Here is a 6,452-nt window from a genome sequence, read left to right as displayed (position 1 = left end):
AACAATTTCATCATTGAAAATGATAAATTTGTGACGAATTTTTTTGTCTCCAATACGCTCTGTTGGGAACATACTTGTAAGTAATTAGCGACAAAATATTTTGTCATTAAAGGAAGAAATTAGAGACAAAAGTATTTCGTCATAAATATAAGAAATAGAGACGAAATAATTTTGTCACGCTTAATATAAACGAAGACGAAATTTTTTTGTCAAAGAAGCTACCAATAGAGATAAAAACAAATTCATCATTAAAAATGATAAATTTGTGACCAATTTTTTTGTCTCTAATACACTCTGTTGGAAACATACTTGTAAGTAATTAGCGACAAAATATTTTGTCATTAAAGGAAGAAATTAGAGACAAAAATATTTTGTCATAAATATAAGAAATAGAGACGAAATAATTTTGTCACGTTTAATATAAACGAAGACAAAAAAAATTTGTCAAAGAAGCTACCAATAGAGACTAAAACAAATTCATCATTAAAAATGATAAATTTGTGACGAATTTTTTTGTCTCAAATACACTCTGTTGGGAACATACTTGTAAATAATTAGCGACAAAATATTTTGTCATTAAAGGAGAAATTAGAGACACAATTATTTTGTCATAAATATAAGAAATGGAGACAAAATAATTTTGTCACGTTTAATATAAACGAAGACGAAATTTTTGTCAAAGAAGCTACCAATAGAGACAAAAACAAATTCATCATTAAAAATGATAAAATAATGTCAAAACAAATTCGTCACACATTGAGAATAATAGTGACAAAATGTGACAATATTTTTTGTCACGACAAATGCATTTAGTGACGAAATAAAAAATTCATGACAAAATTAATCATCCACCTAAGCGAAATAAGAGACAAAAGAACCTTCTTTAGGGATGGAAAATTTTGTTAATAATTTCATAATATTTTTTTCCATATTATATACCTATTTTATCAAAATCTAAATTTTAGTTCAACAAATATAACCCTATTCATGTTGAAACCTGTTGAATATAACAATTTCATCACAACTTAACCTAACCTGTTATCAACACATTTACGAATTAACAAAATGAAAATATCCATTCATCATCACAAATAATTTCATCCTAATACAATAAAATAGTGAAATATCCACAAAATATCCAAAAGTTATAACTTGTTCAATTTTACCAAAAATTCAACAATAACTAGTGCAACTCCACAAAGTATGTGTATCCTTATCAAACAAAAATGAACATTCAAGCAAATTAGATCATTGTTGCACGTCAAAAATGCCACCCCAATCCAATCTGCAAAAAAAATAAATTAAAAGCTTTAGTAATTAATTAATTATAGAAAAGATTAAAAACATTAGTAACTCATCAATTTACAATTAGATCAATTATACAATTTACCCCTCTAACAGACTTTTTTTTGAGATTATGAGAACAAAAAATTAATTTTAAGGCTAATTCACAAATGGTGCATCCCATTAATGTGCCGTAAGTTCATATAACTTATATTGGTCCATTTAATTCTTAAAGTGCAAGGATACGTACCAGTTTTTCTACTCTAACAGGGATTGACCTAGAACCACACCTGTGTTTTGTATACATCCTTTCTCTGTTCGCGATGTTACCCTTTGATTGCTCCTATAAGAAAGAATGACCAATATAATAATGAAATGTATCATTAGTCAGACAAATATGTTAGGTTTTGATTGTTCTTATAAGGAAGAATGAACCAATATAACAATGAAATGTATCACTAGTAAAACAAATTTAATGCTTGATAATAAAGAATTGCATTGTTCATATCTATCATTTTCCTATATATCATTTCAACTTAAAAGATGTTTCAAATTATTCACTAGTTTCATTCAATTCTTTGAAATATAGATTAGAGGACTTGTTGAGATTTCATTATAAGATGATTTTTCTGGGTGAAAAAAGAAAAACGAGTAATTTACACCGTTCACAATTAGGGGGCATATAAGCATGGGCAAGATAGATTGTGAAAAAATCCATTTACATTTCACAACATATGGAACAATTACTGATACCAAACTCATATCCCTTTCTTTCTTCCACAACTATATCAAATCTAAAGTTCTGTCTTAATACCCTGTATTAGTTACTCAGCTAGTTGCTTACCATTATCATGAAACTTCAGACTAAACTCAAGAACAAATAGAAAATACAATCATAGAAACTGAAATCTTAGTTCTTTATTCTATGATGTGAAAGATGCATTTTAAGGAATCATAAATTAATCTCCTATTATGTGAGCCTTCCAATCCATGTTTAATAGTTTCCCTTTCTCATTTTGCCACTTATTTGGTTTTTATTATGTTTCACTTACATGCTTAGAGGATAAGGAAAAAAGAACACATGGAATTTCACAGCAAATTGATTGTGTTCTTTCTAGTTTTTTTGAAATCTCTCCCTATTCTAATAAAATTTTATCTAAGTTACAAGCAAAAGAATATGAAGTTGATACAATTCATCCAAATTAATAGCTCTCTGTTGATCTTCTACCTCAATGCTTTCTGAGAGGCCTCATCACAAAATATACACAAAAGTAAAATGACACTACTACAAAAACATATAAAAATCACACTTTTTTTGTGTGATGTATGTTATTTAATCACACCTTTTAGTTTTGTTAAAGTGTGATCTTTGGGAGTGTGATTAAAAGGGGTCATTTTTAATCACATATTTTAAGTGATTAATAACATTTAGATCACACCTTTTAAGTATGATTAAAAATATTTAGATCACATATTTTAAGTGTGATTAAAAATATTTAGATCATAGCTTTTAAGTGTGATTAAAAATATTTAGATCACACATTTTAAGTGTGATTAATAACATTTAGATCACACCTTTTAAGTGTGATTAAAAATATTTAGATCGCATCTTTTAAGTGTGATTAATAATATTTAGATCACACATTTTAAGTGAGATTAATAACATTTAGATCACATATTTTAAGTGTGATTAAAAATATTTAGATCACATCTTTTACATATTTTAAGTGTGATTAATATCTAATAAAGCATGTGATTAATAATCAGATAAGATCACACGTTATATGTATTTGAAGAATGTAATGCGCACTATATACTATATTTTGAATCACAACCATATATTGAATGGAATAACATCATATATTTCATAAATGAAAGTTAAATGTTTAAAAGTATATACAAAGGAATTAATAAAAAGTTTTTAACTGTGCTTACATATATTAAAAAATAAAAAAACTTGAAAAAATGAAATTGTTGAATTCTTTGACCATATTTTGCATTTCTCCAAGAAATTTCTGACTTGAAAAATAAAAAACACAAATTAATTCAGAAACCACTAGAAACATATGAATAAACTTAATATTTTTTGTAGAGATTGTTCTTGTCTTACAAAAGACAAAATCGAACATTTTCTCATCACACTGACTCGTCATCTACTGCATCAATAGAAAATGAATAACAACTTTGATTATTATTAGTATAAAATGTTTGGATTACCATATATAAATATGACATATATATAGAATCAATAAATCCAAAATGAAAATCTTCAATGTATGAGCAGATATTTTAAAGTCATAAAACCAAATATACATAGAATCAACAAATCTAAAATGAAATCTTGAAGTGATTATATATTCCTTACCAACTAAGGAAATTGTTGATTAGCAATTTAAATAACGGAAGTTATATCATACTTACATTGGATTTCAACTCATATTCTTTAGTACGAAATTAATCCATTCAACTCGCACTTCATCAAGTTCGGTTTCCGTGTAAGTCTTTTTTCCATTGAATTGCAAGAGGTTATTTACAAACAATTAGATAATATGAAGAAAATGTACAAGTATCATGAATATAATAGTAATAAAAGTATAGAATTTATCTCACATTTTGTTTTTCAACTGTTTTATTGTCACTCTGATCAGAGTAGGGGACATACTGCTGAGTTTGGTGATCATAAGAATACCAAACCCCATTGTTACCATCATAATATAATCCTGCACATTTATAAAAAAAATAAAAATAATAATAATAATAATATAATCCTGCAAAACACAAGAATAAATAAATAAATAAAACATTGATCTTCATCAGAAACTAGACCAAATTCTATTTGGTCTACTCCACTAGCACTAGTACCCGTCCGGTTCATTAGCAGCAAAATAAAGCATGCTTGCATAAAAATAGAATACATATTATCATAGATATGCTTCACCTGATCATGGCATTAAAAATAAAAAAAAAATATTAATACTTTATGTTACATATTTGTTTACCACTAACCCAATTTTAACTAACAAACCATGCCTTCATTGATTAGTATTGTTTTGAATTTTCAGAGTATAAAACAGAATATGAAGATATACGAATATTTCACAAGTTTTCTCACAATTATAAAACAACAAGAAGATGTTGAAATCAAAACAATAATGACATTTTCTATCTGAGAAGTTGCGAATGTCAATATAAAATATCATCATTTCACTCTGTTTATGACAATATCATGGAGTTGGGGGGTTTAAGGCTTCTTGTGGCCATGACTCCATATGTTCATGAGAAATGACATCTATGAATGAACCGACAATAAATACACAAGAAGAAATTGGTAGGAGTAAATATTTTTTATAAAAAAAAAATATTAATTATTTTCAAGAAATATTCCTCATGAAAACTTTTGTATATCTCCACAAATTAACCCTCTGTAAACCTCAAAATTTGGAAGAAAGATCCCCCATCAGTATATTGGATAGGTTTGTTAGCAGCACCCAACAAATACTGCTCTCAAAGTTGTACAATTCTATTGAGTGATGTCTCTCCTCTCATCTCTCTGAATAGTGTAGAAATATCGGGGCTCTGCTCAAAATTTCAAATATAAAAAACCTTGTAACAATTACTAAAACTATATTTTCTTAAAATAATCCATACTGAAAACCATCAACAAATGCAGAGCAATCCAAGCCAACCATAAACTCCAAAATAGAAATGCTGTCACAATGTAATGGTCAGTTGACAGCAGAAATCCAAAACAGAGGCCCTTTAAAAATTGAACGCCACCACAAGACCAATGATTAATGAAACTAATTATTTGATGCACACTGAATAAGATTGTTAAAGATTTAGGATGCCACACTAGTGCACCAGTCCAATTGCATGAGAAACACATATCAGAACTTTCACTTATTGAACACAACATTGATATCACGGAGGCTATGGCTCACATGATACAGCACTTGAAACATTTGCCTATATTATGCATAAACATAAAATCAAGACAGCTTTTATAGTAACAATGAGGAAAACAACAACTAAAATGTAGCTTCCAAATAAATAAATACCTGTATTTCCATCATAATAGAATCCAGAAGAAGCATCATAATAATAGCCAGATGCTTCATCCCAAACAAAGCCAGATTGTAATGAATAAGCATCCTTTCACTACTACAAATACAGATAAAGATCAAACTTTTTTTGTGTGATGTTTGTTTTTTAATCACACCTTTTAAGTTTTATTAAAGTGTGGTCTTTGGGAGTGTGATTAAAAATGGTCATTTTTAATCACACTTTTTAAGTGTCATTAAAAAATGTTTTCATCACACCTTTTAAGTGTGATTAAAAATATTTAGATCGCACCTTTTAAGTGTGATTAAAAATATTTAGATCATCTTTTAACTGTGATTAAAAATATTTAAATCACACCTTTTAAGTGTGATTAAAAACATTTAGATCATCTTTTAACTGTGATTAAAAATATTTAGATCACACCTTTTAAGTGTGATTAAAAACATTTAGATAGTGTGATTACTAACATTTAGATCACATCTTTTAAGTGTGATTAATAACTAATAAAACCTGTGATTAAAAAAAGAATTTGACATATTTGAAGAATAATCAATATTATTTTTGCACGCGCATTTGAAGAATATAATACACACTATATACTATATTTTGAATCACAACCATATATTGAATGGAATAACGTCATATATTTCATAAATAAAAGTTAAATGTTCAAAAGTATGTACAAAGAAATTAATAAAAAGTTTTTAACTGTGATTACATATATTAAAAAAAAAAAACTTAAAAAAACTAAGTTCTTAAATTCTTTGACCATATTTTGCATCTCTCCAAAAAAATTTTGACCTGAAAAATAAAAAAAAAACAAATTAATTTAGAAACCGCTAGAAGCACATGAAAAAATGTACTATTTTTGTAGAGACTGTTCTTGTCTTACAAAAGACAAAATCGAAGATTTTTTCATCACACTAACTCTTCATCCCAGAATCAATAGAAAGAAATAACGAATTTGATTATTACTAGTATTAAATGTTTGTATTACCATATATAAATATGACATATACATATGGAGCATGATTGAACAGTATATATAAACACATATTAGTAAATCATAGCCTTGAAAAGATTTTGTTAAAAAATTATTATAGCAA

General features: G+C 27.1%; 1 long non-coding RNA gene across 1 annotated transcript; it reads right to left on the bottom strand.

Moving 5' to 3' along the window:
- Positions 1-1,057: 1,057 nt before the first annotated feature.
- On the bottom strand, positions 1,058-3,834 carry LOC145804112 (uncharacterized). The gene is made up of 3 exons (XR_014345723.1): positions 3,706-3,834; positions 1,535-1,627; positions 1,058-1,285 (listed from the first exon to the last, which is right to left on the bottom strand). It is a non-coding gene; the product is annotated as an uncharacterized LOC145804112 (long non-coding RNA).
- Between the last annotated feature and the right edge of the window lie 2,618 nt (positions 3,835-6,452).

This window comes from Camellia sinensis, chromosome 12, assembly GCF_055761805.1.
Source record: "Camellia sinensis isolate YWXY chromosome 12, ASM5576180v1, whole genome shotgun sequence".
In the NCBI taxonomy this organism is placed as follows: Eukaryota; Viridiplantae; Streptophyta; class Magnoliopsida; order Ericales; family Theaceae; genus Camellia; species Camellia sinensis.
The sequence above is the reverse complement of the archived record's forward strand: the minus strand, read 5'-3'. Positions and strand labels throughout refer to the sequence as shown.